Source organism: Microtus ochrogaster, unplaced genomic scaffold, assembly GCF_000317375.1.
Source record: "Microtus ochrogaster isolate Prairie Vole_2 unplaced genomic scaffold, MicOch1.0 UNK1, whole genome shotgun sequence".
Lineage (NCBI taxonomy): Eukaryota > Metazoa > Chordata > Mammalia > Rodentia > Cricetidae > Microtus > Microtus ochrogaster.
Window position 1 is genome coordinate 6,522,600 of NW_004949099.1, and position 14,936 is coordinate 6,537,535.

Consider the following 14,936-nt stretch of genomic DNA (forward strand, 5'->3'; position numbering starts at 1 on the left):
ACACACACACACACACACACACACACACACACACACACACACACACCGCTCCTTCTTACTGCATGACTCCATCCCCAACAGAGGACAATCACCTGGTAAATACATCTTCATATACCACACACACTTCTATCTGGAACCTATGTATGTTCTATCACGTAACTAGAGTGTTTTGCTGTCCACATCTCAGTCTCCTATGCTATTTCTTCTTCTTTTCATGTGCATGTGTATGCACATGTATATTCTGTGTTCACATGAGTGTGGGCCCAAAATTGATGGCAGAAATCTTCTTCCATTTTTCTTTGCCATCACACTTTTTTGAGGCAATGTATTTTAATCATATTAAAATTAGACAGTATATATACATATATGTGTGTATATATATACATTTACACACACACACACACAATGTCACTATCCAGCTTGCCTCTCCACTGGCCACTGTCTTCCAAGACTGGAATTACAAGTGATTTATCACATGTGCTCAGCATTTGCATGGCTTCTGGGGGTTCTAACTCTGGCCTGTAGCTTGCAGAAGTGCTTAAATGTAACCATGAGGTCTTTTTCTACCTTTTGAGAATACTTCTTTGCTGGTCTCCATTCTTGGGTGTCCTGATGTAGGATTCCTCTCTGTATACTGTGAATACCATTGTTTAATAAAGAAACTCCTCTGAGCCTATAGCAAAGCAGGGCAGAACAGAGCTAGGCAAGGAAAAACTAAACTGAATGCTGAGAGAAAAAAAAAAAGGCAGAGTCAAAGAGAAGCCATGTAGCCAAAGACAGACTCTGAAACTTTATTCAGTAAGCCATAGCCTTGTGGCAATACACAGATTAATGGAGATGGGTTAATTTAGGATGTGAGTTAACCAGAAATATGCTGAAGCTATTGGCCAAACAGTATCGCAAATAATATAATTTCTGTGTGATTATGTCAGGGCTGAGCAATCAGGAAACAAAAAAGCAGCCTCCTACAACAGTGTCCAGTTTCTCTGGAGATACTCTGAGGGTGGACACTGTTCTACAGAAAGCATGGTGCCTCACCTAACACCTTCCATACACCAGACCGTACACTAGAAACTATTTCTTATTTCATGTGCCAGTTCCTAAATTGCTTCCACATGGAACTTCTATCAACTTTGGCGCTGATTGGGTAAGATGGTTTAACAGAAGGTTAAAAATTTACTCCAAATCTCAAAATTCTTGAGCATCAGTAGAATTAAACCTAGAACATCTAACACCACACTGCTTACCTTACCTTACCAAAGACTGATTTGGCTTTCTACCACATTGTTACCAATTGGCAAATGTTATGGAAACTGGGAAAGAAAGCTTCTTATACTGGGGTCTGACCAATGGTTCTCCTCACAGAGCTATAGAATTAGATTCTCAACCTCAACATTTCTGACATGATGGGAAGATGATGTGGGATGCTCTTCTGTATGCTGTGAATTTTTTTTATTACCATTGGTTAATAAAGAAGCTGATTTGGCCAATAGCCAGGTGGCATAGAGTCAGGCAGGAAATCCAGGCAAAGATACAGGGAAAAAGAAGGCAGAGTCAGGGAGATGCCTCCAGCTGCCAGAGAAGCTAGATGGGAGGCAACAAGCCACGAGCCTTGTGGTAAAATACAAACTAATAGAAATGGGTCAATTTAAGTCTTAAGAGCTAGTTAATAATAAGCCTGAGCTAACAGACCAAACAGTTTGCAATTAATATTAAGCCACAGAGTAAGGTTATTTGGGAACTGGCAGGTAGGAGAGAAAACTCTAGTTACAGGGAGATAGTTGCTTGTTCAGTGGAAGGGCCTGTGTATCAGGCCTGTGCATCAGGAGACATTCTGCAGAACCTAAACAGAACTCTTCCTTCCCCAAGCTGCAACAAACAAAAATGTCTCTAGATATTTGAAATGTTCCTGGGGACAGAGAAGTGTCACTGAGTCATATAGAGGTCAACTCCACCTGGCCTAGAGAAAGGCACATGATAGAAATAGACAAACCAGCAATTCCTATGCTGCTCCTTCCTCCTTTATTAGTCTGTCAGTGTGAGTAATATCAAGGTAAGGTCAAACAGTATTATTGGGAAGGAGGCTTGAGAATAGCACTGGGAAAATAAGAGTTCATGACCCTCTGCCAATCAGAGTTGCCAAGGGCTATAACAAGTCTTCTTCTATTCTGCTAGCCAGCTCCCAAATAATGACAGGGAGACTTCTTATTAGTTTTGAAAGCTCAGTCTACAGCTTAGGCTTGTTTTTAACTAGTTCTTATAACTTAAATTTACCAATTTCTGTTAACCACCTACCAGCCATCCTGTTTTCTCTGTGTCTCCTTGTGTCTCTCTCATTTGCCCAGATTCCTCCTTCTCCTCTTCCTTTTTTCTCCCCAGAAATCCCGCCTGTACCGCCTGCCTAGCTATTGGCCATTCAGTCTTTTATTACATCAATCACAACAATACATTTTTCACACAATGTTCAAATATCCCACAACAGAGGGTCACTTTGGGGGGTAGGTGGTGAGAGCTTGCCTAAAAAGGAAGCCAATTGGAAGGTGTGCTGATGTAAAGACAGGAGAGCTCTTTAATGCTGTGTGAGGATGCTCATCAAAGTGTCAGGAACTAGGTCCATAGCACAGAATGGCCACACACATGTCTATACAGTCTGTTGAGGCTGATCATGGTTTCATTTGTCATCTAGTGACACCCAAGCAATCTGCCCATGGTACTCCTAAAGCACAGCTAGGAGACGCCCTCAGAATCAAGTGCCCTGGGAAGCCAGTCAGGACCCATACGCAAATCTGGAGTCTCCCTCTTTTCTAATCTACTTCCTTTGTTCTAGGTCCCAGGGTCCTCCATTTTGTTCTTGGGCACTTGTCATACATATTGACCTCCAGGCAAGACACTCTTTCCCTGTCATCATGCTGAGATACCAACAGATCTACAGGCAGCATGGTCTTTGTGGTCACCCTCTGCTTAAGAGCACCCCAGAAGTCAGCATCTGAAATGCCCTGTATTTACTTTTTGTGATCTGTTAAACATGTCACTCCCCTATCTATTGTTCATATTCAATAGAAACACAATAAAGATCCTTTAATAAGGCTGGAGAGAGAGAGTGCAGCCAGCGCCACACAAATCACTTTTGTAGTAGCTGAATCTGATTCAGAAAACCTATGTAAAAAAGCCAGATGTGGTGGCTCATGCTTATAGTCCTAGGGGAGACAGATACAGGCAGATCCCAGGGTTTACTGGCCATTCAGACTAGCCTAATCCACAAATTCCAGACCAAAGAAAGATGTTGTCTTAAAAACAAACAACAACAAAAACAATCAATCAATAAACCAAAGATGGAGCACTTCTGAGAGATAGTACCTAAGACTGATGTTTGGGCCTTAACACACCACACACACACACACACACACACACACACACACACACACACACACTCACTCACTCACTCACACACACATGATCCTTTGATGAAGGAATAAACAATCCAAGATGTGGGACCCAATCTGAAAGCAGCTGGTCATTTCCATGTCCCTGACTGAGACTTGCAGGTGGTGGCAATTTCAAACATTTAAGATAAATTTGAACTATCTCTGCTAAATAGAGTCCTTTGAGGGACTGTTTTGAATGAGAAGAGCCAAAAAGAATCCCAACAGCCTGTCAGTTCCTGCTTGGTCACCATTTCCGTATATACTAAGCTACTACGGCATAGTCTGTCCTAGGCATTGGAGGCATGCAAGCATGAGATCCATTGCCCTCTGCCCTGATTCGCCATCTAAGGGGAGGGGTCTCTTGCCACTCTGCACACAGATGTGATTTATAGCTTGTCTCCTGAGACTCTTTTATGGGTGAATCCACAGTTTAATACTACACAATGGAGGTATTAGAGCAATATGTTTAAAAATGCATTTCAATCAACCCAAAATAGTCCAAAACAATTAAAAAGCAGAAAGAACCTACACCCTTAGTTTTCTACCTCACATAAAGCTCCCGGGAGAATTAAATGAAGTGTTTCAAATAGGAAACAACAAAATGAAAATGTTGAGATAATCAGCGTGACTAGCTGCTTGTAAGGAAAAAGGCCCTTTGCAAATTACTTTCTAAGATAACCTATGTCTTAGGAAAATCTAAACTCAGTCACCATCAAATACACCCATCACATGCTTGAGGGGCCAGCTAGAAGTATACAGCCTCACCATTGATTGGAAGCCAGGCTAGAGAAACAGTGGCCATGAGGATGGAACTTGAGTTGGCACAGCAACAGGGATGGATACCATTGCTGCTTACCCCGTACTGACCCTTCACATCTGCTGGCTGGAGAACACTGTTGCTATGGTTTCCTACACACAAGTGACTTGGGCTTTCCCCTAGGTTCAGGAAAATCCTTCCTAAGAGAACCAGGACAGAGCAGGCACAACAGCGGGAAGCCACCCTAGGACCGGAAGCATTTATTAAAGTCCTTCTGGGTTTCTTGGCAGGTCATTTCCCTCATCCACAGCCTTGCTTTGCTCAAGGGTATTTAGGTTGGATAAGATCAGGGACCAATCGACTTTTTTCTGTACGGATCAGTAAAAATATTAGGCTTGATGGGTCATGTTGATTCCATCATGAGTATTCTGTTCTACCCCGACAGAACAACAGTCAAAGACAGGACACATGAGGAGGGAGGTGTTCCAATAAGACTTTACTTTTCAAAAAATTAGACAGGTTCCAGCCAGGCAGCCACTGTTGACAGCCTCCTGAATTAGGGACTCCTGGCATATCACCTCCTAGTTCTGAGTGTCTACGACTCGATCATCCATCAGCCGCCTTCTATCTAGCCATGTGGAAAATCCTCTGGCTCGAAATTCAAAGTTTATAAAATAGCAGTAAGAGTGATCATTTGTTAAATTATAACGGTATACCAAATACTCTACTAATGGCTTTATGACTAGGCTCTCATTTAATCCTCAGAGCATTATGAAAAGTGACGAAAACATCTTATAGGTAAAGGCAGGGAGATAACAGCATAAATAACCCGCTCAGCGTTACAGCATGGCAGTGTGGGAGCAGCTGCTGGGTGAACCCTGGAGCCCTTGTTCAAACTCTCCCAGAGTGGTTCAGACATTTCAGCCCGCCCCCCAACTTACCTCCTCTCTTACTTCTCTCCCATGAACCTTCTAGAAGTTCATTTGAAAAACCTGGTTCTGTGTACCACATAAATTAAAGGCTGGCCTAAAAATAACACAGGAGTTCATGACTCCAGATGAGGAATTGCATTTTAGTACACAATAATTGATTTCTTGACCAGCTTGAGACCTCGCAGCTGCTGGAATATGTATGGCATGCCTTATTTGGAGGTGGCCATGGGACAACTGTTAGATCTGCTGATGCAATCTGCCGTCTCCGGGGAGGGCAAACCCAGCTATTTGAAGAATTCTTTAAACTAAGAGAGGAAAAAAAAAATCAAGGACTTGTATATCAACGCAGTTTGTCACCATTAATCTAATCATAAACAAACCTCTCAAGACCCAGTGGCCTTGGGAAAAATCAGAGCTGCTTGGAGGAATGTGCAGGGGATCTGTGGGCCACCCCACAAGAGTCATCTCAAGGTGAGGTGCCTGCAGGGTCTCTACTGGTGACTGTGGAGAGCTGCGCTTAAACCACAACACTCCCTTTTATGCAACAGGTGGTCGTAATACAGACTCACAAAGTGCTTCAGCTGGAAGCAAGTTCATGATCACACAGATGTATGCTGCGCCTCAAAAAACGATTGCTTCTCTTGCTTGGTTCTGGGGAGCTGCATTTCGTAGGGAGCCCCGGTGTTTGCAGCAAGCATGGTGGAGATGTTAATGCAACCATTTGATAAATATTCTTTGGCTCTTCTCTTGGCTTGCTGGTGTGATTAAGCAAGAGCCTCATTACTAAAACCTACTTTGGCCTCCTCTCTTTATTTATGAGCTTATTCCTTCACACAGAAACATAGCCAGGCCATGTTTTGCGTCATGAGTATGGTGGGAAGAGGGGCAGACAATTCCGTGGAAGGCCTTTAGAACTCAGTGCGAGTCATCTTCTGACTAGAACTTTGTGTCTGCATCTTGGCATGGCAGACAGATGCTGCAGAGCTAAATGAGGAGAGGCCTCTAGATTGAAAACAGCAGTGTCGATAGTGATAACTCAGAGGAAGGTCAGAAAAAAACCACAGGGGGCCTGAGATCCACTTCGTATCTCTTAACTGCCATGCCTACTTCCTGATGATTATGGTATATCAGAGGAAACTAGCCATGATTTATCTCAATGGGCTTTTATTTTCCCCTCCCACACAGCCTTTATTGTTCCTTGAGCCCAGCTCCAAAGCTATTACCTCTTACAATCTTCGCCCATCCTTCTTCCTAAGCCAAAAATTAACCACCATAATCCCATGTTTCTTGATAATACTATTACAGCTTTTATCTCACAGGGTGACTTAAGTATTATAGCCATAAACTGTACAGTTGAAAAAAAATATAAGATCTGACCCTGAGTCCAATTATGAATTGTGTGGTCTTGGGCAAGTTTCCTAATTTGCACTATATTTACTTATCCTCTGATGGAATGCTGATGGTACCCCACAGGACTGAGATGGTGCAAGATGAACTCAGTGCTACCTGGCAAGCACCTAACACTCTCCCTGAGGGCCAGAAACACATGCGCACGGAGAAAAACCACGGACGGTCTTCAGCTTTCCGTGTCTGATAAGATGTGCACTTTATGGGACTAATCCTAAGTCACAGTAGCAAGTTGGGTCACTGGGGAAGGTCACCTGTCTGGTCACTACTTTCTCACTCTCAGGCTCTTCTTCCATGCAGTTTGGTCTCTGGGCAGACAAGGATCTGCCAGCTTTCTCACCTTGCATGCCCTAGCTTGCTGATATCTGCACTTGTCTCTGTTCCCTGTGCATAGAAAAAGGGTTTGGTATGATCTCAAGTACTTTTGTGTTTAGGGAAATTGGGAGGGCCCCATTTTGGGTTTACCCTCAGGCAGCTCTAGCTGTACTCAGCTCTAGCTTTTCCAGGGCTGTCCACAAAAGGATGATGGGTCTCAACCTCCCTCACAGGTTCCTTGGGAATGTTTTTGGAAGGAGCAGGGTATACGCAAATCAAGCTAGCAGCTCATTCCCAAGAATAGGCATGGGTACCTGCTCACTAGGCCTGAAGGCAGGAGAGGAAGAGAAGAGAGAAGATTGAGTTGGGGAGACTTTGGTTAAACACTGCTCTGTAGCATAAGACCTTGGGGAAGGTGGTTATCAATGTGGGGTTCATGTTCTAACTGCATTATACATGCTGAAGACCCTAGCTATAGCATTTCCTCTTTATGTGCCGGGCCTAAGCCTCAGGACCACCAGCGGATGTCTGAAACTGTGGATGCTATTTGTGCTGGCTAGTCTTTTGTTACCTTGACACAAGTTAGAGTTACTTGTGTCAAAAGAGGACTCTCAATTGAAAAAAAAATGTTTCCATAAGATAGGCCTGTAGGCAAGTTTGTCATGCATTTTCTTGATTGGTGATTGGTGTGGGATAGCCCAGCCCACTATGGGTTGTATCACTCCTGGGTTGTGGTCCTAGGGTATATAAGAAAACAAGCCGGATAACCCAAAAGGATCAAGCTGTAAGCAACATTCCTCTCTGGCTCTTCATCCATTCCTGCCTCCAGGCTTCTGCCTTGAGTCCCTGGTCTGACTTCTCCGGATGCTGGACTACAAGTTGTAAAATGAAATTAACTCATTCCTCTCCAAATTGCTTTTGGTCATGGTGTTTTATCACAGCAATAGAAACACTGACTAAGACAGTACTGTTCATGGTGTGTGTGTGTGTGTGTTCGCGTACGCGCGTGTATGGGGTGCATTCATGGTCATGTGTGTGCTTGTGTGAGTCTTTCCTCAAACACTAGCCACTTTTCTTTGAGTCAGGATCTCTCAGTGGCCTGGAACTTGCCAAGTATGATAGGGTGGCTGGCTGGGGCGCCATGTCTGTCTTCCGGTTCCCCGAACCAGTGTTATAAGGATGTTACCATCACGCTCAGATGTTTTTTTTGGTTTTGTTTTTTTCAAGTGGATTCTGGAGAACATACTCAGGTTCCCATGCTAGCCAGGCCGGCACTTTAATCATTCCCCCATCCCTGAAACCATATATTCCTTGGTTACAAATGTATTATTATGGCAATCTGATCACTAAAATGGTGACTGAGTGAGTGGCAGGCAGGTGTCATATACAGAGTGGACACAGAGGACAAAGGGGTAATACACAGCAGGTCCCAAGTCACAGCCCAAGAGCTGCCAAGGCAGTCACAGCTCCGAACACTTAAACTACTTAGTTCTGCATTTGCCCTTGAATATTTTTAGATCACAGTTGGCCAAGGTAACTTAAACCATGGAAAATGAAACTCCAGATAGGAGTGGACTGTTTTATTACCCCGGTATTTCCTTTTCTACTTCAGTTCAGGGTTTTTATCCAAGCACAGTAGCAGCTGTTAGCGAACCATGCGTTCTCAGCCTCATTTAACACACGGACGCTCCTACGTCCCTGTCCCAGCAAGGCAAGTGTGTTAGCACTTGATGGAGCTTTGAGACATCTCCTTACAAGGTAGGAGACGTGAATTTATCTCCCTCCATTTTATTTCTGCTTGCCTGGACTGCAGGTGTGGTGGCAGCAGTCGGGAAGACTGTGACCATGGAGTGACTTTGAAGAAAGAAGCCATATGCTACTTTGGCAGGGCAGGACAAAACAAATCTGGGTCTCCAGGACAGCGAAGCAGTGAGACCAGATCTGTACAGCTGCTCTCAGGCAATAATGTAAATAAAACTGTGGTCTGCAGGACATACCCCCACCTGCTTTTGTGGCTCTTGAGCTAAGAGAAACTTTTATAGGTGAACATTTGCCATCAACTTAATGACAGGGGACAGTAACTCCGAGCCCTTTATCCCTTCCTCCCCCAAAGGAATACAACGAGCCTCTTTGTATTTTTAACTTAATCAACAGAATTCTGTGGGAACTTGTCTTCTCTTTAAATAGGTACACCCTTGATTTTTCCCTCATAATTTGCTAAACCTAAAATATTTGCCATGTGGATTTTTATAAAACATCCATTGACCCATGCTGTAGAAAAAAATCCCTGTCACAGTGCTGGTTACAAAGAAAATGCTCAATAAAGGACAGCTATGGTTATAATTATACTCCCAAAAGACAGAATACCTTCATCATTGGTGAACTTTTGTGAGTTATTACAGTACCAAAGAAAAGCATAGCATAAATGTTTATTGATTTGGAGAGGCAACAAATTTCCCAGTGTCTTTTCTATATCTGTCCTAAACATCTCTACTCCTTTGTTTTTTTCTTCCTCATTTCCTGGTCATTGTGCAAGAAAATCTGACACAAGAGCCTAACAGATATTTAAAACACATTTTCCTCCAATGCCTCCCTCCTCATTAACCTATCACAGAAGTGATTTTAAGGCCACCTAATAAAAAAAATGAAAAAGAGGTTAGGAGTTTGGGGCACCGAGCCCATATTATTTAGATCTCTTTGGAGTGTTTTGGTAACTGAGCCCAACATGTAATGTTTTCCCAACTAATTCAACAATTGCCAACCTGACACAAATGAATGAATCCTGGGCAGAGACACTCACATGTGTTATTAACCAGTTGGCACATCTCAGCAACACTTCATTTGTTATTCTATGACCAGAATCAACACAAGAATCCAGTTGTCTCGAACTGACAGCAGGAGTTGAGGAAACATGGTTTTCGGCCTCCTCAGTAAAAGAAAAATCATACGGCTGAGCTAAATTGGCAGCTCCCAAGCCTTTGGAAAGTGGCACCACGCTTCTGGCGCATGGCCATAGCATTCTGGCAGCCTGTGCCAACTCCTCCCACTAACTTCTGCCTCGGCCCCAGCCTTCAGCTAGCATCTGCACCACAGTCTGGGCTGCTCCAAATCCAGTCTTTGAGAATTTCAGACGGGAGGGTAAAAGCTGTTCACGATGGCCATCTTCTCTTTCCTCAGAGCAGCCAAAGAAGAAGGGGTGGGTAGGTGAACAGCACCGAGTGGGACACAGGGAGGCAGAGCAGTATCTCTCACCCAGTCTCCTCAGTCTTTGCATATTCTGAAAAGAGTGGCTGTCCAAAAGAGCTTGGAGCATCAAGAACACAAAAAAGTCGCCAAGAGATTGGGAGGGTGGGGGACGGGAAATCCCTGGAAAGAGAATTGTTCCTTTGAATCACCCAGGCCCCTACACTCCCAAGGTCATATGTTGACATCTTAACCTGAGGTGACAGTTACTAGGAGCTGGAAGCAACCAGGTCCTAAGGACAGAGCTCTCTGGATTGAACTGGTGCCCTATGAGAAGGAATCCCCAATGCTAGGTATGGTGGTTCCCTTATAACCTCAGCATTCCAGAGGCCGAAGCTGTAGGAGCTCTGTTGAGTTCAAGGACAGCTTGGGGTACACAGTCAATGCCAGGCGAACCTGCACTACAAAGTGAGACCCTGACTCATGCATGAGGAGGGGGGGAGGAAGACAGGATTGGAACGGGGGGGGGGGAGAATGGGGAGAGAGTGGGAGGAAGAGGGAAAGGATGAGAACGAACGCTCTCTCAAGGAGCTAGCTAGCTCTCCCGTCCCATCAGCCAGACACGGACAGAAGGGATTACGACAGCAGCAGCGAACGTGCTAGATCTCCCAGCTCCCAGAACTGTGAAGATTCTGTTTTTTTTTTTTTATAAATTATTCAGCTGAAACACTTCGGCTTTTAAAAGTTCTCCATGTGATGCAGTAGCTGGAACAATTGATTATGGGGGAAATTATTGGTTAAAAGCGCTGGGGGGTTGTGCGCCGACATTATACATTCCCTTGGAAGCTGCGTGTTAGAATGTCTGTGGCAGCCGCGGCCTACGCTCGTGCCTGCAGCTCTGATAAACACCCCGACACAAGGCAACTCTGGGTAGGTTTATCTGGCTCCCATTTCCAGATCACAGCCCATCACTTCCGTAAAGCGAATCAAGAGCTTAAAGAGCCACACCTACAGCCGAGCGTGGTGAGAAGACGAACACAGCTTTGCTGGCTAGAGAGCTAGCTGTTTTTCCCACTCTTACCTAGCCCAGGGCACAGCTCATGGAATGGTACTGCCCACATTCTGGGTGGTCTTCACCTCAATTAACAAGCAAGATAAGACTAACCTGATCTAGATAATTCCTCCTTAAGGATCTCTTTCTAGTGATTCTAAACCATACCAAGTTGGCAGCTAAAATTAACTGGCATCAGCACTATCTGTAAGGGCATCTAACTAGAAGTGAACCAAATTCTCACACACAGCTAAATATAAAACTGTGGTACATTTTCTCTTTCTTTCTTTTTTAAACAGTTTTTATTTTGAGAATGCATGTATGATATATCTATATTATCCCCTCCAAGTCCTCACATGTCCCCTGCCACACACTCCCTCTCAAATTCATAACCTCTTTATTAAGTATTATTGTTATACATACACAGATTTAAGTATAATCTGCTAAGTGCCTTGAATGGTTTGTGTGTGTGTGTTTTCGGGACGACCACTTGGGAATGGAAGGGTAACCAGGGGGCTCATCTCTGGCAAAGATTGAATCTCCATGTCTCAGCAGTCTTTAACTGTCTCTAGATCTTCATCCAGGGCTGTGGCTTTCTGTGATTTCCTCCATCGACATTGGAACTATTGCTGCCATTTTTTCATGTGCTGTTTAGGCAACCATATGGTTCAGGTGTCATGAGTTCAGCTTATCTGCCACATACAGAAAACATGATATCACAGGAGACATCCTGGTGCTCTGGCTCTTATGCTTGCTCTTCCACTCCGCCTCCCATGATGTCCCCTGAGCCTTAGGTGTAGGAGCTGTATTGTAGATATATCAAGTAGGGCTGGCCACCCCACAGTTGGTTGTTCCCTATATTTTGACAAGTTGTGGACTTCTGCAGTGGCCTCTGTCTGCTTCAAAAAGGTTCTTTTATGAGAGATGAGAGCTACACTTACCTGTGGCTATAAGGATAAGTGTTTAGGATACAGTTAGAAATTAGGTTGGTTTAGGAAAGTGGCATTAGAAGGCTCTTCCCTAGGGTCCATGGCCTCACCAGCCATGGGTAATAGGCTTGGTTTATGACACCAAGCAAGGATCCTTCCTATTGGGCAAGACTTAAGTATAGTTAGACAGTGGTTGGTTAACCCCAAGATGTAAGTGCCACTACTGCACAGTTTGGGATATCTTGTCATTCTAGTCATTGTTATGGTTGGTGGCTTTACAACTGGGTGGGACTATTAATTCCTTTTTTTTTTTCCTTGGTAGGTTGTGTAGCAAGCACCTTCTGGTACTGTGAGTCTTTGGGGAAGAGCCTTCCAGGTCAGAGCCAGTTCAATTCCTCCAAGTCCTGTGCCCAAAGTACATGGTGATTTCAGCAATAGACATTACAACCAAGGATAGGTTGGGAGGCAACCAAGGATAATGGCAATAAATTGTATTGTTTTGGGAGTCTCCCGAATTTCCATGACCAATAACTCAAAGGGAGATTCTCCATGCCTGGCACTGGGGATTTTGTTAGTCTATAGAGTTTGTCTTGGTAGTGGTGGGTAGCATTATTATATCAAGTGGTATAATACACACACACAGAGATGGATGGAATACTTTAAATAGTATACATACCAATTAAAATGAATGATTTATCTGTATATATAACAAAATAGTGGAAACTCACAAACAAAATACTGATCAAAATGGGCACAGAAAGAGTACTTTTATAAAGTACAAAACAGACAAAATCTATGCTAACAAAGAATATTGGTAAAGGCTATGGAGCGAGGTCAAAAGGGGGCATATGACACACTGAAACTTTTTTTGACTTATATGTGGATCAAAACCAGCGTATCTATGAATATTTGGTGAGTCATGCAACTATGATATTTATGGTTTTTAATATTGACTGTCAACAGGGTCAGAAAATCACTCAGGCTACCAGCCTCTAGGCACATCTGGGAGGCATTATCTAGATTAGGTTAGCCTCTAGTCATGTCTGGAAAGGATTATCTAGATTAGGTTAGCCTCTAGTCATGTCTGGAAAGGATTATCTAGATTAGGTTAATTGGGGTGGAAAGACACACCCTAATAGTGGGTGGCTCCATGTCACAGGTGGGAACTGTAAAAGTCATAAAAAAAAACCCAAGTGCCATAAGCACAAGCGTTCATCACCCTCTTTCTCCTGACACAGGATGCAGAGAGACCAACCAGCCTTCTCAAGCACCTGCTGCCGTGGCTTCCACACCACGATGGGCCAGACCCAGGAACTATGAACCAAAGAAACCCTTTTCTTTTAGATGTGTTTGTACCAGCAACAAGAAAAGTACGACAATATGTTTACTCTTCTATAGGTACATGCTGTGTATCAGTGCAACAATTTAAAAAATAACACATGGTCTTCCAGTGATCTAGAAACTTAGTAGGCTGGTTTTGAAAGGGTCCCTGGGTATTCTTGGGCTAGACAAGCCCACCAGACCTCTCTTAACAATAAGGTTAAGAGAAGGAAAGTGATGGTGGTGACAATGGCACAGCTAGTAAAATCATAGTGCTTTGGAGATAAGTTCTTACTTGGTAGCCCGGGCTGCACTAAAACATGTGTCCATCATACTGTCTGCCCCGCCAAGTGCTGGGATCACAGATCTGAGCCACCGTATTCCATTGAATGAATAAGCATAATACAGCAGTATTGATTCCGTATCCACCTGCACTACATTTATTATTTTTCTGGGCCTGAGGAAAGAGCTCAGGCAGTACTTTCCTTTCAAGCATGATGACTTGACTTCAAGCTCTAAAGCACACGTGAAAAATCTAGACATGGTGGTTTGCTTAGAATGCTAACGTTGGGAGGTCAGAGATAGGTGGGTACCCGGGGGTTACTGTCCAGTCAACCTAGCCCGGGGAGCTCAACAGTAAGGGACCTTGTCTCACACACACACGCACACACACACACACACACACACACACACACACACACACACACACACACGTGCCTAAGGAACAATACCCAAGGTTGTCCTCCAACTTCCACAAAGGCAGGCACTCACGCATGCGTGCACACACATACACACACATGTGAATTACTGAAGCGTCTGTAATTATATTTCATTTTTAAATTTGAGGATACAGGGACTCCAAGGGGATAAAAAAAATGGGTCTGACTTGTGATGTATGTACCTATCTGTGACCACGGGAATTCATGACAAATTGGGAACTTGGCCCAGGTTTCCTGATTTGAATTACTGCGGTAGATTGAGAAAATTATTTTTCAAAGGTTTGTCTAGGTCTTAATCCCTGGAACCTGCAAACATAACCTTATTTGTAAAAAAAAGTCTTTGGAGATAAAGGGATTGCGATGAGGATATCATGGTGAATTACCCAAATGGGTCCTAAGCGTCATCACGAGTACTTCACATGAGGAAGTACTTCACATGTGTCACGTGGCAGAGAAGTCAGTGTACAGATTGAGGCCCATATGGGAGTGATATGATCACAAACCAAGGGCTGCCTGCAGCGATAGAGACAAGGAAGAAGTCTCTCCCAGAGCGTCTGAAGGAGGTACATCCCTGCTAGCACCCTGACCTCCAAAGTTCTAGCTCCCAAACCCTGAGAGAATACTTATCTGTGATTTTTCCTGACCCTTTGGAAGAGGAAATCAATATGCTCCCCATTAACTCCACCTCCTCCAGCATCATCTAAAGGAAGATCCGGGGACTCCAGAGATTAGAGAAGCCACACAAAGTCTCTACTATAATTTCGGGCCTCACTCTTCATTGAGAATGGAGAATAATAATATAGCTCTCTTCAGTGTTAACTGTCTCAGGATTGCCTCATGAGGATCTATGAACATGGTGAGAAAGTGTTGCAGTAGACCATGCTATGCCCATGAGATA

The 14,936-nt window shown here is 43.9% G+C and overlaps 1 protein-coding gene across 3 annotated transcripts in view; it reads right to left on the reverse strand.

The window, feature by feature from the left end:
* Positions 1–14,936, reverse strand: part of Prickle2 (prickle planar cell polarity protein 2) — a 341,452-nt gene that overhangs the window by 142,055 nt on the left and 184,461 nt on the right. The window lies entirely within an intron of this gene.